Raw genomic sequence first — 25670 nt, 5'->3', positions numbered from 1 at the left:
AACATTATTTTCTCTACAGGACACAAAGATATGATCTAGTTACAAACACAGTGTGTTTGTATGGCTGTTCCTACCTTGTCTGCTTAGAGCAGGAGAAGCACTTCTCTGCTTAAAAGGCAAGAAAACTGATGTTCAGTGACAGGGTCGATGTCAAGTGCCATGGTTCTCACCAGCTGGGTCTATTCTATTGTGTTACAGGCTCTGGGAATGTGCTCCTGAGTGATCCATTTTCTGGCTAGTCATATTGCATTGCTGTCTCTAATATCCTGGTATTTTGGCTGGAAGTGAGAAGCTGGCAGGTAGGGCTCCCACCTGACTTCCCAGCTGGTGACTCCACTATTGCCTGCAGTTTTGTCAGTAGGGAGAGGTTCTGGACTAGCAATGAAACAGGGAGAGTTGTTTAGAAAGGAAAGAGAGATGATCAAAAGCGACAAGGGCCTGGTAGAGGCATTATTGTCACCAGTCGCGTTGTTTTGAGGAAGACTTTGGGTACAGCTGGCTTTACTCATGGAAACTGACATGTAAAGAGGTGCCTCACCATCATGCCAGCACATCAGCCCACTACATATCCACATGGCAAACAGTGGGAAAGTACGGAGAGCTTTGGAGTGTGTCTGCTAGACTAGCAGTGAACAAGCAGTTGCCAGACAATATGATAAATTACACATATGCTTGTCTTCTCATCTTCTGGTGCTGGAATTACTTGGTAAAAGTTTTACAGGAAAGATGTGGTGGGTTGCTTTCAAGTGTCACAGTACCTACCCTTTCACATCTGAGTCTGTGTGACTGCAGACTGTTGGGTAACGGAATCCCTCTTCCCATTTCTTTAAAGTAAAATATGAGTATTAAGGGCAATGTTCAGATAAAGGTTTTATTCTGAAGACACCTGAATACCTGAATCCCTTTATCAACTCTGTTGCTCTTGGGATCACAGTGTAGGTTCTTGAGACTTACTGGTATCTAGATGCTGTGTAATAATTTTGTAGCTTGTCTTTTTTAAGGACACTCTAGACAAGGAGTGAATGTTGCATCACTTCATGTTGTTGAAAATGAAATCATTGTCACATTTAGGTTTGGAAACAACAGATGAAATAATTTCAGAAAAAAAAGACTGAGATGAAACAGAGCCCAGGTGATGATTGTAATAATTATGGTATTTAAATAAATGCACAGTACATCACACTATTAAAAAGCAAATGTGTTTTTTTAGAGCTACATTTTTGTCAGCTTCTAATTAAAACCGAGGTCAGATTTCTAGCCTGACTTACACCCCATGTGATTTCATTAAATGTGGAATGATTCCATGGCATGTAACTTGGCACTGAAGTTAGTTTTCAGTATGTGGTTTTATAGTTCAGGTGCAAAATACTGCTCTGGCTCGCTTGTATCTAAAGGTTATTACACCTTGGACTGTACTTCTTTTATTTGTTTCAAAATTTAGCAGATCAGCTGAACTGCTAGTTTTCTCAATTCCCCTCTGCTCCCTCCCCCTAATTCTTCCTTTATTGAAAACAGGCTTATTAAAAAATAAAATAAGGGCTTAGGTCAGCTGAAAATTTTAGAATATCAAATCAGACAAATGAATCACATTTGAAAATTGGCTCCTTGACCATATTTGATCAGGCTTCTTTTTCTAATGTGCAGATCAGTAATCCGAATGTAGTAGCTATCATTTGTGCAATGACAATAGGAGGGAAAGAGAAAGGAAATTTTTTGTTTTGTTTTGTTTTTCTTTCTCTGCGCAAAACACAGTGACAAAATACTCTAAGTAAAACTGACTCTGCAGGTATCCTATAATTAGGAAATGCAATTTTAAAGTGAATTTCTTGGTGCCTAACAAAACACACCTTGCAATAAATTCTTACATATGAGGATATTTTGTTCAAAAGCATCATCAGTGCACTTCACACACATATTGAATCATTAAGAACCTTCAAAGGCTAAGAATGTGCCAAAAATGATTCTCTCTTTGCTCTCCTCTTGTATTTCTCTAAAAGGTTGCTGGCACATTACTGAAAGAAATGTCCACCTTGTACATCTCTTGTGGTACCTGGATGCTTAGCAGTGTTTTGAGATGTACAGTAAAAGTAATAAAGCAGCTGCTTGTTTTTAGTTTGTTTTTAAATATCAGATGACCTCAACCAGTTTTGTGGCTAACAGTTTGCTAAATATAATTTTAAGCTTAATTCAACAATTAAGATTTTTTGTAGGGCCGTGTGCAGAATAGGCATAGATCATTTCTCTGAGGAGAAATGCTGAACAGGTGAACACAGCAGTGCAGATTGTGACCTGACTGTTGTGTTGGACTCTTCAAACCAGTATAGAAACATGGAAGAAATACCTGCAAAAAATGGTTAATCACTTGCCCATGAAGTTATTTCAATGGTTCTTTCCAGGACTTGGTCCCTCTACTGCTGAAGTCTTTGGAAATGGTTGTTAGTTTTCACAGGGAGAAGATCAGGATGATGAAATAAATCTTTAGGGTAAGCAGCCTTATTTAACCTCAAAGAAGATCCAGAAGTGCTGGATTCACTTGCAAGTTGTTATGCAGAAAGAAAGAAAATCTAAAGGCCTGAGATGGTCCTCAAATAGATGGCCTCATGGAGGCTACCTCAAACTGTCCACCTATCCTGCAGATGGCAGAAAATTCCCTTTCTTATGGGCTTTCCATTACTTTGGGCTTCTAGTTACAACAGAAGTGTTGAGAGCTTGTCCCTTCTGAGCTGCCATTCTATTTTCCATCTGCATCTAAGGAAGAGATGGGGTATCTAGAAGGAAACAATATGAGGCCTGCTTTTCAATGTTTCCAAGTTTGATATTTGGTTAATGCTGGCTCTACTAAGGTAAAATTTTTGTTTGAAGCTTTTCCTACAGTTGAACTTTTCATAACACCACTGTTCCTCTCTGTCTCCTTAAGCCTTCATATCTATAAACCTTCTGTTAACAGGGATGAAATGGGCCAACACCTGACTGTAACTACAGAGTGTGATATCATTAATTTTCTTAAGAAGCCAGGATTAACTTGCAAAACTTTTTAATACCTATAATTAGTATACATATATCTGTTATTTTATATATATTTGTTATTTTAGCTGAACTAGTCTATGTATGTGCTGTCACAAAAGAATGAATGAAGTTGACTCAGCTTTGCGCAGGAGTTTGGATTTGGTGTCCTCTGACCTGAACTGACATGAACTGACCTGAACTGACCTGAACTGACCTATGATCCTATGGTCTAACAGCTTATTTCTGTCTTTATATCTGCTGCCCTACTGTTCTCCATATGCAGAGGGATGTGAACTGGCACATAACAGGATATTTGACTGGGATGCCTCTCTGAGCTGTGGAAATGTCTATCTCATGTTTTTGGAAGTTATTTTCACTGTAATAGTAATGCTTCTTTGTCACTTAATTGTACCTGTCTTTCCACTAGATCAACATGCTGTGGATGACACCTGTCCCCTAGCTGCCCTCAGCTCATTGTTTATATGGCATGAATTATGAATATTGCATTTCTGATTATGTTAATGACAAAAAACCTGGTCTTTGAGACATGATGTGTAATACACTGAGGGAACAGCTAAGCACAAAAAGTACAAAATTAAGTCACTTGCAAATTTTTTTTTTTCATTTGGCTGAGTTCATGCTTAAGTCCACGTGTTTGTTTTAGCCCTTTTGGGACATAGTTCAGCACATTATTTATACAGAGTTACTTCAGTGGCTGATTGTTATTAATTACCACCCTGAGTTCTTTGCAAGTCAAGCTGGACTCCAAGTGAAATTTGCTTTCCTTAGTAATTAGGAGTTAATGTTGCAAAGTGTTTTGCTTATTGTATTGCATTCCTGTAATAACATATTAAAAAAAATGTTTGTTTGCTTCAGAACCCTCAAATTTTCTCAGAAAAGTAGAAAACATTAAAAAAAAAAATAAGAAAAGGCAGACCTTCCTCAACTCTATGTGTGTTTGACTGGGTGCAAAGAATTCACACTTTGCTGTTATTCTGTTACTTTATGGGTTTAAGACCCCACTGAAAGTAGGATGCAAATTTAAATAGAACTTTTACTGTATTAGGTAGCTTGGACCATAGAGTCACTGTCTATGGATCCACAACATTTATTCCTTTCAGGCCACCTTATAGAGATGCTTGGTTTACTGCTGATCTGAGAGTTTGGTTTCAGCTTCTTGAAATATAACTGCTTAATTTCTTGGGGTTTTTTAGCTAGCATCTTTCAATGTTACTTCTATGTAAAAGGAAAACTGATGAGTTAAAAAATGTGATTTTTTTTTTGGCTAAATAATAAGAAAGGGAATAACTACCTAATAACAGATTTTCATGATCTAAAGTTTTCTGAAAACTTATGCTTTCTCCAGAGGTTTTTTTTAAATTAAATAAACCTAAAAATTTTATCCGTGGTTATGGACTCCATGGGGAGTTTTCACGGGAAGAACATGAGTCATGATGTAGAGTGTGCTTTTATCAAGAGATCGGATTTTCCAAAACTATTCTGTGGTTGCATTTTTTGCATACACTCAGATGCAGAACCATCATACATTTTCTTTGCACATTTACAGCTTAATTGTAGATTTTCCTTTTCACTAGGAATTTCTGCCCTAGTCGTTTTTATAAATCCTGCCAGGAATGGTGACTGTCAAAGAAATTTCAATGTTTGTGACATACACTTCTTGATGGTATTGTTTTTTTTCATGCCTGTCTATGGCTTTGCAGTTGACTACTGGGTCAAAGGTTGAAGAAAAAATGCAGTGAGCTTCTGGTCCTTCCTTACCTATTTCCTGTAAGAGAGAGACATTTCAGCCAGCCATGAGTCTCTTGAGAAATTTCATTGTGATGCAATGGCTGATATTCAACTGTCATGGTCTTTAGATAAGCAAAATTTGGAGGTGGCAAGTCTGCTTAGAATTTTTCAGAAGACATTTACAACTCTATGTAGATCTCACTTAAACAAGTGCTCTTCATTATCTCATGGTTCTTAGTTTCCCAACGTGTGCACATTGTTGAAAAAATAAAGTGCCTCATAAAGGGCAGAAAGCATAGACCTTTACAGAAATCCAAGCTATCACGTGGTAATCCACTTTGGCAAGAACATACTCATGATGACTGTGAGCATGCCTTACCCACTCTTGAATATCATTTGTTTCATGGGATGCAGCACCTGATAAAGGCACTGCCAAGCATTCAGGGAGCAGAACCTGGGGGTTTTTGTTGCTTTCTTTCACCCTGAGATCTCTTTGCAGCCACCTGAAGCCAGCAGCTCTCTGCAGGTACTTTTCCAGACTGGCTTCCCTGTACCCAGTGCTGATAACGTGGTGGGTCTTGAGGTGAGGGACCTGACAGCCATTTAACACGTAATCTATTCCTTACTCCATGGGGCTCTGAGCTCTGCACACCAGGGGAGCTTATTCCTGGTGTCCCTGTTGTGTTATTTACCTCCGCTCTGAGCAGTTAAGTCCACCACAGCTATTTAGTAAATTATCAGTTTTCTTATTGGCCCTAAATTGCGCCTAATTAAAAATCTGACCTCCACAAAATAGTCGTCTTCCTAAAGACACAGAACATAAACAGGAAAAACCAGCTAATTGCTGCAAAAACTGCTTTTGTGGCACTGTAATTGGACCTCGGTGAAATGAATGAACCCACTGGGGATTCCCTAATGAATGTTTAACTGCAAACAGTAGTCGGGCACTTAAGCAGCAAGGCTGATGGTCCCTAATGAAATCAAATGGAATCAAATAAAATCAAATAAAATAATCTGGTACTTTACTAACCAGATTTCTTGGCATCAGGACATAAAAATAATACAATTCTGGGTAAATAAAATGTAAAGAAAAGTTATTTATAAAGCAGTGAAAACTAAGCCAGTTTTGCTTGGATTTTCTTTCTTTTTCTAGTGAAAAACCCACCATTGAAAACTCTATTTAACATCACTAAGCTTTCTAAAGAGCTTTTATTTATTTTTCTCTTTTCCTAAAATCACTTAAACTTTTTGTGTTTCCTGTTAATCACATTCTGTGTCTGTATTTTGCAATGTTTTCCAGAGGCTAACTGTGGAACTGCATGACACTGGCAATTGATAGGATCTTTTTCATTTTTCCAAAACTTAACAAGAGAGAAATTCTGATGACCTCAGTAATCTGAGCTGCGCTTTCTCCAAATATCTCTTTAACACAATGTGTAAGAATCTGACTTTAGTATTTCATGTGACATAGGACCTCAAGGTTGTGTTAACGCACAAAGCAGGCTTAAATAATCCAGGTTGTGGCACCACAACATTACTTTGTGTATTATTATTGTTACTATTGAAGTAGTAGTAGTATATTTTAACCCGAGTAGTAAAATGATGGGACCTTGTAAATCATTGATAGTGTGAGTTACATCGGTTAAACACTTGCAAAAAAAGATCTTGAGTGTTTGGGTTCTTTCAAATACAATTAAAAATGCTTCATGATATTTCTCTATTGCGTTGTACCATTCATGACATGAAAACCCAGTGAGCTGCATTTTCTTTTTTTTCTCATACCTTTTAAATCTTTGCTGAAACTTGCTGAGTTACATGCTATTTTGCAAGTATTGCAATTTATCCAAGTAAGAACTGGAGAAAATTCAATTTAAGCATGTACTGCCAGATTTATTTAAATGGAGAAAAAGTGCTACTTATCAACGTGTCTAGTATTCAAACACATATAGTTTTACATATTATAAATAAAAAGTCTGTTGCAATATATTTTCAGAATTATGAGTTAGAATATCTACTGGCTGTTTCTTGATTTGTGTGATAAATGCACATTCAAGCTTTTTATTAACAACAGGTAGCATTGCAATTACTTATTGTTGCCAGTGAAAATATTTTTCACAAATAATTAACACAGAGTGAAGTTTGCAGTATGATTTAACTTCTGAATGCGCAGTTAGAGCAGAGTATTCCTCCATTCTGAAGTATTATGTGTAACATGAGAGGCTTAAGAAAAAATTGTGAAATACAAAAGCATTAATATATACATTGCATATACAGTAATTTCATGACTATAAGGCATACCCTTTTGACTAAAATTTTGTTCCGAACCCAGAAGTGCACCTTATAGTCCGGTGCGCCTTATATAATGGACAAAGTTGAGGAATTTGCCAACCTGGAAGTGCAAGCCGGAAGAGCCATGGGGCGAGCTGGTGGTGCCGTGGAGCTGCCGAGCATTTCAGGCTCCCAGCATTGCGGCGCAGCACGGGCTCCCGGCACCACGGTGGGGCACGGGCTCCTGGCACTGCAGCACAGGCGCCCAGCACAGTTGCACAGCAGAGTTGCCCGGCACCGCAGTGCGGCACGACAGAGTTGCCTGGCAACGCGGGGCGGAATAGGCATCAGAAATCCCAGCGCGGCACAGGTACCTGGCACCGCCGGGCGGAACGGGCTTCCAGAATCCTGGGGCGGCACGGGCTCTTGGCACAGCGGCGGGGCATGGGCACCCGGCACCACCATGCAGCAGAGTTGCCCGGCAACGCAGAGTGGAACAGACTCCTGGCATCGTGGCAGGGCTCGGGTGCCCAACACTGCCGTGCGGCTTGGGCGCTCGACACCAGTGGCAGCACCGAGCGGAGCCGAGCCCGCCCGACCCCGAACCAAGCCAGTAAACCCCAGGATCGCATGATTCTGTTACTACTTCGTTACTTTGTTGCTTGTGGCGTGTATCCTTGCTGCAAAAAAAAAAGTGCGCCTTATAGTCGGGTACGCCTTAGTCGTGAAATTACTGTACATGGCAGAGGGGCAGGGGTTTGAATAACAGTTTTGCATACTGAATGATGAGCTATGGTATAGAGAGGAACCAGCAATAAATATCATGGTGGCAGCAGTTGCAAAGTAGCAATTCTCAGAAGAATCACAGAATATTCTGAGCTGGAAGAGACCCACAAGGATCATCAAGTCCAACACTCAAGTGAACGACCCATATGGAGTCCGAACCCACACCCTTGGCATTACTGGCCTTGTTTCAGATAATGTCATGAAGGGAAAAAAGGGATTAAGCATTGGTAGCATCAATTATTGGAAATCACTTCCTGGTTGTGACCCAGTCTGTTTAGCACAGCTAGCAAACAGTCCCATCTAAGCTCCATTCCACTTGCTCTGGTGAAACCAGACACAAAAACATCCATCCCTTAACAACCTCTGAGTGAAGAAATAACTGCCAACCCAACCTGTAAAAGCAGCAAGTACTCTCACTTTCAGAAAGCAGTCAAGAAGACGTTTTAAAATAAATCAAAGATCACCAGCTGTTATCCATTCAGGGTTTATTGAAATATAAAAATGAGTAGTTAATGCTGCCTAAAGTAGGAGTTTTCTTAAAAAATTGGGACAGGAAACCTTAGGGATACATATTTCATTATGGGCTAAATCAGCTATGAAAAAAATCCCTCATTCTTCAAGGAGAATCTCTCTTTTGAAGACCATAAAAAGTGCTATGCTGGAGCATGCATTGAAGAAAATTGATAGTTCTTGTACAGGAAATGCACCCACTGCATGGGCTAATTTGCCATGTAAATACTTTTAAGTGTCTGGAAGGTATGGTGGGGAGAAAAAGAATTTCTGTATCTACATCTGAGATCCTTGTTCAGTACACTGGTGCTGAGTTCAAAGGACATCCTGTGTGAACTTCACACACTGGCACAACCATTTGTTCCATTACAGTCATGTGCAGAATGGCTGTTTTTGAAATGAGTATGGGACAATGGGAGGACATTCAATGTGGAAGATCACCTTTCAAATTGCAGTTCTTTGCAATCACTGCAAGGACAAATGACATTGTCTTTCTATATCTAGTTTTAAGTTGCCAGATCACAGTTAGGAAATGCACAGTTAGACAGTCTTATTTGTAATGTTGCATAGCATTGTACATTTACTCAAATAGCTTCTTTTATATTTTTGTCTTAAGTATAGAGACTGTAAAAATTATTCTGATAATTCATGAAATATTTTGGGCAACAATTGATAACTTAACAATTTTCTTCCAATACTTGAGATATCATGAGAACACAGATACTAGAGAAGTACCTAACCCATTGCTTTTAGTTATGCTTTGAGGTCTCATGAATACATGGGTATTTTTTAACTGAAAATTAAACAATTTCAGCTCCTTTTTGTTGAGCATAGCTTTGTAGAAGTAAAGTAGTGTTATAAGAGAAAAATTGAAGAATATTAACTGACAAAACATTTCATTTCCTTTGAGAATAGACAGCAAGACTGAATAAGTGGTAACAAAATTAGAAATATAATGGGATGAGAGGTTATTTGAAGTCACTATAATGCTGAATTTGACAGTTTGAATGCACACATTCAGATGTTGTCACCATATCAATGTCGATTTCAGGATGGAAGCCCAACAGGTAATTGTGCAGAGTCACTAGAACTTCCTCATCAGTGCTGTGTTTATTTCTTGTCTATGAATCAGGGTCTTCAAAGGTAAATCTGAAGGTTTTCAATATTCAAATGTAAAAATGCAAAATACAAATAACTATATAAAATATAAAATAATTGAAAACTCTTCAGGAACATTTTCCTAAAGGTAACACTTTAAATGATTACTGGAGGTGTATTAGTCAGATTAAGAAATTTATTTAATGAGTATCATGAAGATACACAAATTCATATGGATAACATAAAATTAATTGTTTTCAGGGCTCAGGATGAAAAATTTGAGCATATCTCCTTACTGTGCTACACTGCTTCCAGATATCTCTCTGTACCTTACCATTTGCCCAACTTTGCAGTTCGCTTTCTTCAATGAATAACAAGGCATTCTTCATATACAAATTAAAACGTTGAGGTTTTTATTTTATTATAACTTTGTGTGTCACCAGTTGTAATTGTACTCACCTAATCCAGTGTCAGAAGATGAATCTGTCCATATTTACTACCCCTGGCAGAACCTCTGGCCACTGGGTGTTTCACAGAGCTGCCACCTTCCCTGCCATAGCCAAGGCCCTTGGCTGCCACAAGGCAGTGGCAGTAGGACCCTTTCTCCTCAAGAATATTATACTGCTTATAAACAAAGCAGAAGACATTTCCTTTCTGCAAAGTCAGGTTAATTTTATTGAGATAATCAGCCAATATTTTTGTGTTTACTAATTCAGAGTGTGAAATGTCCTAATTTTCTACAAACAAAAGCAGTGAGAAAAAGTGAGATTTATTCTTCTGTGAAAATTAATGAATCAGATATGAATGTGCATCAAACTAAAAATCACTGTATTTTTTTAATACAAATGCCAATGCTTCTTACCTAGGGTGGAAAAAAATACTACTTCAGTTAATAATCTTATTTCCTTCTCCTCTCCCCTTTCTTCAGTTTTTTAAGTAATGGCATCCTTTCAAACCATGCCAGCTTAGAATCACAGAATGTCCTGAGCTGGAAGGAACCCACAAGAGTCATCAGTTTGATGACCAGTAAGCATTTTTTCCAAGTATTTATTTTGAAGAAAAGGATTTGGATTAATCACTTGCAAATAGGCAAATTCAAGAATGGTGGAGAAGCACATCAGGCACAGAAGTTTTCCTGCCGAATTAATAACTCTTCACTTGTCTTTGATTTCTGAAAATTTATACTCACTTGTCATTCTTGCCAAATAGTTTCTTTGTTTCACCATCGATACTTTTTGTGTTTCGCTTTTTCACTCTATTTTTCAGGAAAAAGCATTTATTATTATTATTTTTTAATCTGCTGATACAGGTTAGAGCTGTCTCTCCAAAATTATATCTGCCTAAGAAAATACCTGTTTGTAAAATTGATCTATGGCTAAAAATTGATCTCTGCCCCTGTGTCCAACCCCAAGAAAGTCCAGAACAAAGCTACAACTTACACCAGTGGAAGCAGTATCAGTCTTTATATGGAAAGTATTTTACATAAGAAAATTAGGAAACAGAAATGTTTTCCTATTACTGGAAAATAAGAGGAGCATACTGTTAACAGTAGTCTATCTCCTTCCTTTAGCTTGTACAAAAATGGCCCTCATTTTCTAACCTTCATTTCTTCTGCATTTGTAACAAAGCCAAAATATTTCATCATCAGTCAAGAAAAAATTACTGATATTTTTTTTCTTTAAAGATCCTTAACAGGTAAAAAGACAAATGATAGAAACAATATTTTAAAAATCACTTCACAGCAGTGGGCACAATTCAGTAGTCTTTTATTCATCCTTTTATATTTATAGATATGTAGGTATCTAAAAAGATATATTTGTCTGGATGGTGTACCATCAACTGGTCTGACATGTGGTGTGTAGGTATCTCTCACCTGGACTGTGACCCTCTGTTCTGGGTGGTACTTGTAGATACCCATGTGTGAGCTGTTCACTAGGGAAGCTGGACATTAGGCACCTGTGTATACATGTCATGAAAGCTCTCTGGGAAAGTAAAGGCTGAGAGGGACAGGAATACCAAACTGATAATATCTGAGGGGATTGGAAGAGGAATGTGTGTGTGTGGTAATGCCAAGACCAATGTGTTTGATATGGACACATGGCTATGGGCCAGTCTGTGACTGGAGTAAGGCATGAATTGGACCGGTGGCACTCAACCTGGGAGGCTGAAGCATGGCTCTGCTGCTTGAACATTTGCTGTTCTCAGTCCTGATCACAAGTAGAAGGGAAAAGTAATTTTCCCCAATAATTCGTTACATGTTTCATTGACTGAAATGATGCATTTCTCAGGCAGGTCTTTATTACAATTCCAGCTGTGAATCACTGCTCCAGATTTCTCCTAGCACAACTGAGATCAGAGTCCCTTCCACTCAACGTGTCACTATCAGAATGCTGAAAATCAATCAATGATTACAATTTGTGATTATTTGTGTATCTACAGGAGTAGCATGTATTGATTCCCAATCTCTACATTGCCCTTTATGCTGACAGCCATATAATGAAGAAAAACAATAGGAAAAAAAAAAGAGATCAAATAATGTTGTTGCAACTGGAATAAAGCAGTAGCAAGCATGTTCAACTCCAGCCTTACCAGTTTTATATTATTTTTATAATGAATAAGTAAATTTTAAAAAATTTAAAATAATATAAAATATAAAATAATAATGCATTAATGCATCACCTGGAAATTAAAAACAAAAAGGTGAGTTTCTTAGTCTGATACCATTGTAAGTGCAATCTAAGTGACTTATTCAAGAAAGAATTAAAACTACCTGCAATCTGGGCAGAGGGAGCTGAACAGCACATGCCAACAAACAACAAAGGAAGAAAATACATTTTTTTCTTCTTCTTCATTTTAGGCTTCTGGGATTAATAAGCAAAGGCGAACTTGAGTGCTAAATTTTTTTATGTTAAAAGGCTCATTTGCAAAAAGACAAAGTAAATGGAAGAAAAATAATTTATGCAGTGAACTGCTAATCCAGCTGTTTTGCTTCTGGGCTTAATTGGATTTACCTAGAATTGATATTTGGTGTCAGCATGTGTTATATCATCAGCACAAGCAATAGTTACCAAACATAAAGAATCTTATCCAAGGCAAAATATTAATTTATTTGTCTCATACTTATTGCAATCACTTTTTTATTCACGTATATTGCTACTTAGTATTCCTGTTTGATGCCACTTCATATATGTGACCCAGTCTTAGTTATTCTATCTTAATATCTGAAGCAGTTCAGCAATGTAGAAGACTCACAGCTGAACAAAATGGGCTAGGAAATGGTTATTCATATCTTGTTCTGCCTTCCAGGCAGCTGCACTGGTTATAAAAGTGTGCATTGTACCTAATGGCAGGTGGGTGACATCTGAATTCTGGAGCAAGACATATACTGTTGTGTACAGTACCTTCAGCAGCAAGAACTTTACTGGTTCATTGTGGCAGCATGGAGTTACCCTCAGTGACTGAGGGAGATTTGTCAGCTAAGAAACTTCTCTTACATATAAATGCAAACCTGAATCTGTGCAGCAAAGCAGGGAAATTGGAATCTTTCTGCAGTACAGGGGAAATAGGCTGTGGGAAGCATGCATTTCATTAAAAGCATGCATCTCACATTCTTTAGAATAGCCAAATTATCTTTCAACTACATTCAGTGGTAAATATGAAATTCTTCTTCTTGGTGAGATAATAGCAATCCATGATTCATTATATACAGGGATTCAACAGATATTTGGATGTTCTCTCCCAACGTGCAAGGTCTTGATGATCTGTTCGTTTGCCTCATTTGTGGTGATTGGTTTCCTCAGTAACAGTTTGTCCTGATGCCTCTGATGACAGAAAATATTGAAAAAGTCAAAAAATTAATGCAACAAGTGACAAATAGACATGAATTGTGCATGTTCTTGTTCATGAATGGATATCCCTCTTTTCTGGTGAGACCTGTTCCCCCTTCCCCAGCCCCCACTCCCAATATTATTTAAACAAATTGTCAGTGGTGATGCTCCATTTCAGGGCGGTGGGTGATTCTGCACATACATGGCAATATATGATGGGAAAATGGCTCACACCCCTCAGCACAGGGGATTGATTTTTAGCAGTGGAGAATAATGGAGCAGGTGTCCACATCTGAGTGTTCACAATCAGAGTCTTGGCTGCATTTGGTCAGCTGTGCTTATGAACCCAGCCCTGAACCTGAACTGCTGCTACACCTCAGAAAAGGAGACCACTGCCTCACTCACTATCTCCTTCTAGTGCTTGCAACCTGTCCTGTCCGCCTGTTTGCTATTATTTCTGCATGAGGTAGATGGGAGAGCAATTGGAGACTGTCTCATTTGTTGTGGCCCTCTGTCCAATGGCCACTAAGCCCAGGCCTTGTGGTCCTTCTTCAAAGCTCTTGCAGATCCTGGCAGCTCTGCCTTCTGTCCTTGTGCCATGGGCATAGCCTGGCATGCCAGTGTTGCCTCTGCACTGGGGTGCAGTGAGAAAGAAGTTCCTTCAGTGACGTGCAACACATTGGGTCCCATGCAAGCCTCCTGATAAAAAACCAACTGCAGCGTGGGCAGCATTATCTGAGACAGAGTTGTTCAGATGGGTTTGAATTAAATGCAAACAAGATCATTCCAAAAGCATTTAGTGGTTATTATCACATCTTTTATTTGTTGTGGGCTGGCAAATATTTTCACACCTTGTGCAAATAGCAAAATCCAGAAGGACTATCTTAGAATTTCTGTCAGCAAGAGCCACTCAAGTAGGGCTGCCACACCTTTCTACACCTTAGGTAGATCTGGTTGCCTCACCAGCTGCGCAATGAAGGAAATATTTCGAAGCTTGTGGCTTCTGAAGGATTTAGAACAGTGTGGCTGTGGCTGCTGCTAATGGACATTTTGGCCACTGTCTCCTCTCTAAAGCACAGGGATAGGGTATGTGTTTGGGAGTTGGAAGTCGAACAGGAGAGGATGAATTTCTTAAAACAATCTCTGCCTCTGGGAATTCTCTAGAAGGGCCTCATCTTTGATCCACAGCATTTTCTCTAGGAGGTAAATTTTAACTTCATTTAGAGTCTTATTTTGCTTATAATGCAATTAATTGTTAATGCAGCTCCACTGATTCCAACATTTTCCTGTTGAATGACCTGCAGAGGGAGAGAGGTTTAGTCTCCTGATACTTATGCTCAAGGGGTGATTAATCTGTCACAGTTTGCTAGAACAAGTGCCACCGTCTGAAGTCAATACAGTGTGTAAAGATGGTAAACACTTGAAAAAGGAAGTGTGGGGAGTCAAAGTGGAAGAGGCAATGTTTCGCCTGCAGATAGCTTAAATCGTGGTTAGGATAATAAAGATTTGCTGGCACTGAGAAATTTGGATAGAGTAAGAGAATGTGAAAGTAAGTATTTAGCTAGGTATTTTGTCAGGGAAGTTAGGGCTGATATTATTTTTCATTCCACTAATGTCCTTCTCTTTGACATGGCTGACAGCCACGGATGAAGGCTGAACTGGCCCTGTCTTTCATAGCAGGACTGAATTAGGGTTATTCCTACCATACCTTTCCAGCCATGGGAAGTTCCTCTACTGGTGACATTTCAGAAGTGGGAGTGGGTGGGAAGGGAAGACTGTGGTAGGCAAGAGACAATTTAGGGACTTTAGGAGGAATTTCCTCACAGAAAGAGTGGTTAGACATCGGAATAGGTTGCTCAGGGAGGTGGAGGAGTCACCATCCCTGGAGGTGTTTAAGGAAAAACATTTTGTGCCATGATCCAGTTGGCATGGCGGTTTGGTCATAGGTTGGGCTCGATGATCCCAGGGGTCTTTTCCAACCTAACTGATTTTATGATTATGTGATTCTGTGATTTTGCAAAGCAGGCCTGAGCAGCACTGTCTCAAATAGGCATCTTTCAAAATTCCTTTGTACTATTTTTCTTCCGTCTTTTCATCACAGCTTCTGAACACAAGAGAGCTTTGGGACTCCAGATTTTCATCAGGCCTAGAATTACAGTAATTTCACGAATACAAGCCGCACCAATTTGACCAAAATTTTGGTGGAAACCCAGAAGTGCGGCTAATATTCCGGGGCGGCTAATCTATTAACAAAATTCTAAAAGCTGCCAACACGGAAGTGAGAGCCCGCGGCAGCCCCAAGCCAAGCTGGAGCCCGGCCGGCCCCGGCTGAGGTGGGAAAGCCTGGCAGAGGCGGGGCCAGCAGTGTGGGGGGTGGGCGGCAGAGCCTGAGCCAGCAGGGCGGGGCAGGGAGGGCGGCAGAGCCTGAGCCAGCATGGCGGGGGAGCCCGGGAGAACTGGGGCTAGCAGTGCAGGGGAGCATGGCAGAAGCAGGAAGGCCGGCGGGTGGGGCTGCCTGGCAGCGGGGGAAGCCCAGCATAATCGGGGCCAGCAGCGTGGGGGAGCCCGGCGGTGCGGGGGCCTGCAGTGCCGGCCAGGGCGAGGAAACGCGGCGGCGGTGCAGACGGGAGGGGGCGGCCGGCGAGCCTGGTGGCGGCGGCGGCAGCCCTGCCGGCGGGGCGAGCGAAAGCGGCGCCGCTCGCGAAAGCGCCGCCGCGCGCCGCCGCTCGCGAAAGCACCGCCGCTCGCGAAAGCGCCGCCGCGCGCCGCCGCTCGCGAAAGCGCCGCCGCTCGCGAAAGCGGCGCGGGGCGGGGCGGGCGCGGCGCGGGGCGGGCGCGGCGCTCGCGAGGCACGGCGCGAGCGAAAGCGGCAGCGGGGCAAGCGAAAGCGGCAGCGGGGCGAGCGAACGCGGCAGCGGGGCGGTGCTGACGGGAGAGGGGGGCCAGCGAGCCCGGCGGCGGCGGCAGCACCACCCGGCCAACCCCGCCGAGCCGTGGCGCTGAGCTGGGCCACCCGGCCCCGTCGGCAACCATGAGCGGGCCGAGCCTTCCTGGCCCCGCCCCGAGCCAGTAAAGCCCGCTATGCCGCGATCCTGTTACTAATTGGCCAATTTGTGAAAGCTGCGCACGGATTCTCGCGACGAACGAAAGTGCGGCTAATATTCGGGGTGCGGCTTATCTATTGACAAAGACAGCAACATTGTCGAGGCACCGGGGGTGCGGCTTATAATCCGTGCGGCTTGTATTCGTGAAACTACTGTACTGCTGTTTAGCTTTATGCCTATCTTAATGGTTAAATATGTCACTTAATCACAATTTAAGCAAGCAAAATGGCCCCTGCTTTTCGTCTGTATCTATTTGTCTAATGAGTATGATAAAGAGGATTCAGATCTTTGCAGTACTGAATGAGGACCATTTTTTACTGAAGATCTGAGTAGCTTCCAAACTGGGCTTTTTGATATAGTTATTATTATTTGTTACAGCTGACAAATACTCCTAATACTTCTCTCTCTTCAAAGTTATCATCTTGTCTTACCCACAGGTGCGGCTGCTGCCTCACCATTAGCAGAAATGCTAAGGAAGGAGTGATGTGTATGTTTCTAAAAATCTTAATAGATATAATGCGAGAAAATTATAATGCTTATTTATTTGGCCATTTTGAGAATGGAGGCAATAGTATGCTTGGGGATATGTACATGGGGAACAACAGGAAGGATTTCTGCTTATGTGCCTTGACATTTGGGAAACCAGGGTAAAATAAAAACAGGACAACAAAATGTGTTGATATTAATACATGCCCCCAACGAATCACAGGAAAACCTTGCAGTAGATAACTAAAAATGCTGCTTATACTTTCAAGAAATAGTTGTGATAGAAGCTATTGCCAACTTAAAGTTATAGCCAAAGCTTTAATTTATATTATCATGTGTTGATAAAAGAAACCTATGTCATTTACTGGACTAAACACGTTGTGAGGGAACCTGCCTGTGGTTTTCCTTGACATCTCCACAGAAAGCAGTGTCGACTGGAACTCCATAGATGGCAGCATTTCACAAAGAACTCGAACTGTTTCTTTTCTTCCCTTTTTATTTTCTTTCCTTTCCCTTTTTTCCCCTTTTTCCTCTTCTCTTCTCTTCTCTTCTCTTCTCTTCTCTTCTCTTCTCTTCTCTTCTCTTCTCTTCTCTTCTCTTCTCTTCTCTTCTCTTCTCTTCTCTTCTCTTCTCTTCTCTTCTCTTCTCTTCTCTTCTCTTCTCTTCTCTTCTCTTCTCTTCTCTTCTCTTCTCTTCTCTTCTCTTCTCTTCTCTTCTCTTCTCTTCTCTTCTCTTCTCTTCTCTTCTCTTCTCTTCTCTTTTCTCTCTCTTCTCTTCTCCTCTCTTGTCAGATCCTAGTGTGATGGGACTAAGACTTCAAGAGAGCAATTCTGTATGTTTGTCTGTTGGGGTTTTGGTTCTGAGGGTTTTTTTTTGAGGACTGAGCAAGTACCAGGGTAGAAAGCATCTCAAAATAAAGTAGAAAAATATCAAAAGGGCAAAGTCTCCACCAAACATATGAATGTTCCAAGTTCTGTAATATTCCTGCTTTATTAATATAAACTTACACTGCTTCAAGACAAAAGTATTGAAATTTGTCTTGCATATCAGAAAGAACTTTCTTGTTTTGAGGGAATTCTAAGTTTTCTCCCCAAATTAGCTTTTTGACTGATGTAAATCTCCTTACCCTCAGTGGCTTTTTTCATCTCTGTGAACTTGAAAAGAGAGCAATGAACTTAATTTTGAGTTATACATGCACAAAGAAGTTGATATATAAGAAGCAATAATATTTTTGAGTAATAAATGAATACTGGAATTACAATTTAAACCATTTTGTCATGTAATTAGTTCTCCAAGAGGACAACATATTTTGGTCAAATAGGAAAAATAGGCTGAGAAGTAAGATGTAGAAATGTAGAAAATACAACATATGCAGCTGGTGTAAAATATATAATTCCTCAGTGACACAAGCATTTGACAAATATAACTGTTCAATTGTTTTTACAGAGGACTCAGGCTTATTTTTCAGAACAAATGTGGCCATTTGCCCACAGTCCAGTTGGGTTTAGAGTCTGGATGATTGTATTTATACTAATCCCTGCAGATTCTACTGAATTCTTCAAACTGTAGGAATTAAGTCTAAGCATGTCAGACAAATGTGGCCATCATTTAATTTGGTCTGGGTTTCGCAGGGTAATATTTTGCATCCTCCATTGGCCAGAAATGTGAGAAATTTGGGTGGAGTATTAAATAAATATGTGTGAAGGGGGTCCTTCTGAAGTACCTGGATATTGCTGAGCTTTTTTAATCTAAAAAAGCAGCATTTAGGTGGGAAGACTTTTTTTGGTTACCCAGAACTCAGGCATGTTCCAGATGATTCTTCCCTAAAAATCACTGTTTTTATGAGTGTTGATGTAACTGTCTCCTTCCATCTTCATAAATAAGAAATTATTGTAACTGTACTGCAGAATTCTCAGAAGATCCCTGAGAATCGATGTGGTTGGGACACTTACTGGGAAGACGGCAGGCCACAGGAAAAATTTCATAATGGCTATTTTAGACATTTAAAATTGGTGTTTCATATGCTAAGGTGTGTGAGAGATTGGTGACTAATCACCAATTTATTAGATTTTTTGATATGTGTGTGTGTGTCTTGTCTAATAAGCTGTTGTGGACACACAAAACCTTTGTAACACAAGCACTGGATTTGACTGAGTGCTTCGTTACCAGCTCCATGTGGAACACGTGGGTTCAAACCCTGGTTCTGCCACAGATTTCTCGTGTAACCTCAGGCAAGAAAATTTATCTGCCTAAAAATTAGGCACCTAATCTCAGCTAGTCATCTAGGCTCCCACTATAGTCAACGTGAGAGATAGGCAGCTCCAGGAGGCAGCTGTAAGCCCTGGTTTAGACCCCTATCTTTGAAGAAGATGAATCACCCCCTGCAGGTGCCTGTATCTGCACCCATTGATACTGAGGGAGCCTGGGTGTCTGGCCTAAACAAGTTGCTTAAGTATTAAGTAGCTAAATAAAGGTAAAAAGCATTTCACTGTGGATACTGCTGTGCCTCATTTGCCTGTGTGCACTGAGGAATTCAGCCTGTTTGTGAGGGATGAGAAACCAGGCACATATGGGCACGATGGTTGTGGGTGGTTTGCAAAACTTGGTTTGTCGACATCACAAGCTTTACAGTCTCAACATGTAGGAACCAAGAGGATGATTTTGTCTTCAGATATCAAAGTATATTCCATGTTTGCAAGGAAAGGAACTCTCACTTTCTGTTAGCCCTATGGATAGAGATATAGAGCAGAAAGAAACAGACATGCATTTAATCTAAAAAATGTTCTTGTTAGCTGTGGATACTTTTAAAGAAATCTGTAATCTACACAGATTTTTCTATCTAGATGTCAAGTGACACTAAATGTGAACACAGCCATTTGTGTTCAACTCCTTTCTGATAATGGACCAATCTTGAATCATTTAATCATGCTTCTGCAAGAATGATAGGAATTCAAACAAAAAGGAGAATCTGTGTTGGTCTGTGAAGATTCTACTTCATCCTCTAGTTTTGTATTTATTGCTAGCTATCTCAGGAGGCTTTGCTCCTCTCTATTAGTCAGCCCTTTTAGAGTCTTGCACTGTCATTTAAAAGAGAGTTGTTCTCAGTGGGAAGGTACATGTTTATAAAAGAGAGACCATGACTTATACAGCCTTGTGCTGCAGTCTGGTACCATCATCTGGGGCTATCCCATATAAAGGTCAGGAAGAAAATGTTAACCACAAGGCCAAAGATGACTGCAGGAAGAGGCACAAATCTCTTTGTCCAAATGCATGAGATAGATAGATAGATAGATAGATAGATAGATAGATAGATAGATAGATAGATAGATAGATAGATAGATAGATAGATAGATAGAGTATTTTGAACAGGGGAACTGGAATCAAAATGGAACAATAGAAGGAATGTTTTTCTCTTTTCATTTTTCCTTGGGGCTGCAGTGTTTCTATGCTGTTGCAGCTAAATCTCTCTTATGAAGTATAGAGCATTGGGGAAGTGGGTACTTACATGTGCATTTGAAAATGCATGCAGTGTTGACATAGAAAAACATTAATAGATCAAATTTGGATTAGATATGTTTGAAAATACCTTTTAAAAATAAATGTGGTATTGCTTTAATCTGCAGTGTGAATTAAGAGCAAAGTACATGGAAGCATGAAGAACTTTTATGTATTCATACATAATATTCATATTTCATTTATCTCAGAAATAGACAGTTAAAAAGGGCAGAAACACAAGCATACATGCTGAAATATGTATTTATTTTCAAAAAGGGAGATGTAGCTGAATCTCTTACACTTTGAAATCAGGCCTAGGGTGTCTAATAAAAACTTGTGGCTCCTCAACTTTTAGGCAGGGAACTTTGATCACATATTTGACAATGAAGATTGTTCTGTGGAAATAAAGAGCAACTTGCTGATTTAAGCACATTCATTTTTCTCATACTATTAAATGAAAGCTTATGATCATGAAGAGTGAATTTCTAGGTGTCCTTTTGTCTGTCTATCCTTTTCTTTTTCATCTGCAGTAAAACAATAAAAAAACAAAGATAAAATAATAAGAGGTGGTATATGGACTGAACTAAAGGAAAACAATTCCTTTATTTCCCTAGAAAACAAGGCTGCTGTTTCAGATGACATTTTTGTTTTTGACAAAATTGTCAAAAGGGATTTAACTCCTCTCTTTCCAGATCATGAGATTTCTCTAAAAGCAAGAATGCCGAGCAAAGGAATTCCTCTGTCTATTATTAAAGACAGATTGGATTTAGCAAACTCAGTGTTATTTTGAGATAAGAAAATTGCACAGAAATAAACAACTTGACATTTTACTTCCTCTTTACACTCTGCCAGAGATGGAAACCACATGAGTGTAGGCATACTGGCTTGGAAATATGAAACATGACAAATCTTTGCTTTGCTTTGTTTTCAAACTCTACGCTGAAGAAATTGCAAGCTTCCCTGTGAATTACATTAAGGTTTCCCTGGGTAACCTATGATTCTTCAGAACCTTCTTTTTGTGTTTTTGGAAACTGTTAAGCCAAGCTAGTAATTGTTTATTAGTCCTCAGTGTACAGTTCAAGCCAAATAATTGCAAACATACCCATTCTTATATCATCTTAAAACTACTGATACTGAAGGGAAGCTGTTTCCTCTTAGAGGAGAAGGCATATTTTCTTAATAAATGGGACAGTGAGTCATATAAAGCGTGGCCCCACTGCAGTCAGTGGAAGGCTTGTCCTTGAGTTAGTGGGACACAGTTCTACTCACCTGGTTGTTCCATCCCTTTTCGTGCAGTGCCAGTGCACTGTGGTGCTTCTTGGAAGCAGAACATCAGAGCTACAAACACTGACTGTTTCAGCCCTAAAGTGCCTAGTCCTCCCTTTTGAAGTTAGACCATGAAGGATGAGAAGAAGGAAATTGTGATGGAAAGATTTAAAAACCTTACTATTGAAGAACACGTGTTTTTTATGATTTAGCAATTATGCAACCTCCACTGGATGATTTTTGGCCAAGTTAAACCAAGCTATTCCATTGGTATAATTTTCTACCAGAGAAAAAACATTTTTGAAACTAATCAGTGAATAAGATATTAATCTGTTATGTGATGTTTATCTGGAAAAATAGGTGTAAATTTTATTTCAGGAAGGTTCCTAACCTGTCTTTAATTTGCAATTGCTTGATGCGCTGCTCAGTCATTGTAAGAATCCATTGAAGGATTTTGTATGCTTGTGCTACCAAGCACTCTGCTTGTTTCCAAGGGGGGCCAAATAGTCTCTGAAGAACTAGAATGGAGTTTGAGTGAGCTGGACTGAAGATCTGAAAATGCAATTGATAGGTCAGACTTGGGTTGTACTGCCACTGTGGGTAAAACTCAGGGACTTGTACTAAAAGATCCAAAACCTGAGCTATGGAATCACTTTTAGGTTGACATAACCCATGAGTTTTACCTTATTCATTACACCAAGCCCCTGTGAATTTCATTTAATGTTCCCCATTTCTGATATTAGTCATTTTGTATTTTTTCCACATATGAAAAACTGAGATAAGGCAAATTAATTCCCAGCCAGAGGATGGATTAGTTAATATTCAGATTGCATTTCCAAATATTATATATAATACCATAGAAAAATATGGATAAATATAATTTATGACTCTGAAAACCATTTCCAAGATATGGAGAACTGCCTTACCAGTCCTCTTTAAAAACAGGCCTGTTGATAATCTGGGGAGATACACTGTACCAACAAGACATTGGAAAAAACTCACCTAAACCCACTGTATTTTGTGTAAGGTAGAATTTAACTTTATGGATAAGTTAAGACAATAATTTTAAGGCTAGAAAAATTAGTGATTTGGATGGAGAGGGAAGTATTAGTGTTTGTAGAGGCTGTTTCCATCCATAGTATTGGTGGAAAGAATGTGTCACAGAGACATCAAGGGGAAAAAGCTTTCAAGTAAACTGTATGGTCATTTTGAGACATATGAAAATGAAATTATTCTGGCCATTGTAATTTTAAAATATATTTATTATTTTTGCAAACATTATTATCCACGTTATAACAAATCTTTACCTTCTGTGCCAGCCAATCATTATTCTATAAAGGGAAGAGGAAAGAACATTCCTTGTATTAAAAACCTGCCTGGAAATGCCGAACAATATGCTTTTTTGACAGACAGTCTACACTTCAAGTTTCATTTAGGAAACTTTGAGAAAACTTTTCCTTATGATAGAATATTTTTAATTGTAATATTTGACATGAATTAATTTAAGTCACAATCTTGTTAGAAATTATAACTTAGGTCTGCAGTTTGTGCTGTCTTGGAGATTTCCCTACTCTTCCTGTGGTTCAGAGATTATTCTTTTTGTCCAATCCAATCATTATGTTACAACTGTCACAACTCTCTGAATGCCATAAGGAATATCTAGCCTGGCCAGGAAGCCAGGTCTATAGGGGAAAATAAATATGTCATACGTTTTCTTCTGACTGCCATGAGATAGTTTCAGTGACAGAGCTGACCACCAGTGAAGTAATTCTGTCCAATTTATTGAAGGACATGAACCATTTGGGTAGAAGAAAGCCCAAATTACTGCTTTAAGTTAATGAGAAATGTTGAAACTAGCGATACTATTCTTCCCAAATAGTTGTCTCAATTTATAGTCTTTGGTTTGTATTTCTTAATTTTGGACAGGTTGGCACTTCCTCTTAAAATTATAAGAATGATACAGAAATGGGAGTTTCTTCATGCTGGAAATTCTGTATTCTGTGCATTTCTCCTAAGGTAATGTATTTAGTCCTCTGCATATTGCTTTACTTAATGCAAACAGTTCTCAGTGATCCCTGTGGCAACTGACTGTGTGACAAATACTCTGTCCACAATCCAGCCAGGCTTCCAGGTCAGTGAGTGATAATGTTCAACTTTGACATTCACCTATGCGAATTGCTAGAGTGGGCTGGAAGCTGCATGCAGCTGGGGAGGGTGGTCCTTTCTGGTTGACATCACACTTTTTTATTTTGTATTAGGCTGTCACTACAGAAAGCGCTGGGCTGCACTCTCAGCTATCCCAACTGAACGCTTTCCTCACTGAAATGTATCTTTGGTAGATGGCCTTCACTTGTTCTTTCATCTGCTGCAGGGCATAGTAAAGCTTTCTTTCCCATTGTTCCAAAGGTACATCTAGGGTTCTGGTATTTGATATCACTTGTTTGTGGATCACAATACAGAACAACGTAGCCAGGTGGTTTTTGTTATCAGGGCATCTCATGCAGGTGTTGTGCTGTGTTAAGTAAATGATGACTGTATCAGTAAACCCAGACCTCTGAGCAGGCAGGAGTTGTCATGTGCACAGCAGACACAGGACCCAACTCTATATTCTGATTAAGAAATTAATTTTGACATATACTGTAACGCAAACAGTGTTTATTCCTGGTTCCATGTGAAGGGTGGAAAATGTCTTCTGGTAGCAATGGACCAAGACACAATGAATTGTCAATAATAAGAAATCACTGCTGGACCTAGTTGGTATCTGCTGCCTCCTAATCATATGCTCAAGAGAAAGAAAAGAAGACAAGCTCATATCCTAATCATTTATTGTTTCTGATAAAAACAAGGAAAAACAAGTGGAAAATAATTGCAATACTGTCCTTTGTTTCTTTCAGATTTGGATTTTTTTTTTTAATTTTGCTTTAAATTTTTAATGTATGATGTTCTGCTGGGTTTCCTTCATTTTCTGTCATCATTTACTAAGTCGGGAGAAAAAATTGGCTCTTTTAACAACTCTGTGAAACTGACCAATTTTTGTTTGGTAGAAATACATAGTACAACTTATATTATTCTGGAAACCTGTTTTTTCCCATGCATTCCAATGGTGATCTCTATTTCCTCTGCTCTAATCAACACCATCAGCACAAGAAAAAAAATCTGATTCCTATTTTATTTTAATGTCTCCTACATTTTTATATATCTAAGACACTTTGAAAAATGTTCTTAAATGCTTAGCCATCAAAAATCCCCATTGGTTTAGTGGATGATCCTTTTCACAGAAATAGTTCCATTACCTTCAGTTTTACTCTGAGACAGGAATAAGTGTTATGGGGGGAAGGTTGTTCCACAAGAAAGTGTGGAATTGGACCCAAGAGTAAAGGCTGCTCATCTGGTACAATGTGTCAGGATTAAAGCAGCTGTGTCTGTTTCAGCCAGGTTTTAGAGTGTCTTTCCAGTTTCTCCTAATACACAACAAGCAGCCTTCTCAGCATTTATTTTCTTGAGGCTGAATCTCTGGACCTGCCGTCCTGTATCTTAGTCTTTTCTGTTTGGGGAGGTTGTCCTCTAAAGTCCCTGACCCCAAGTGCCTGATTAAAGCGTGACTGGCAACTCTCATGAACTCTGGCTTTTCTGAGTACCATAAATTAGGGTGATATTCCACTAGAAATACACACATAAATAGGGATTACTTATGTGAGTAGCGTGAACTCATCCTTCCTTATTTTTCTGTCATGAAGTGCACTTGATCTTATTCAATTGCTTAGTGTACTGTGGTAGAACTGAAATAGAATGGAGTGTCATATTGCAGAACCATAGCAAGTTATTATGGTCACAGTCTCTCCTCTGACTATTTGCAAATTTGCATTTTACTAACAGGAGAAGCATGTGCTAGATTAAAACAAGGAGGGCTTCTTTCTTTCTTTTTCTTTCTTTCTTTCTTTCTTTCTTTCTGTCTTGCTTTGTTTCTTTCGTTCTTTCTTTCTTTCTTTCTTTCTTTGTTTCGGTCTTTCTTTCTTTCTTTCTTTCTCTTTCTTTCTTTCTTTCTTTCTCAGAAATGGCAAAAATTATGCTTCTA

This window comes from Catharus ustulatus, chromosome 1 (assembly GCF_009819885.2).
Source record: "Catharus ustulatus isolate bCatUst1 chromosome 1, bCatUst1.pri.v2, whole genome shotgun sequence".
In the NCBI taxonomy this organism is placed as follows: Eukaryota; Metazoa; Chordata; class Aves; order Passeriformes; family Turdidae; genus Catharus; species Catharus ustulatus.
The sequence above is the reverse complement of the archived record's forward strand: the minus strand, read 5'-3'. Positions refer to the sequence as shown.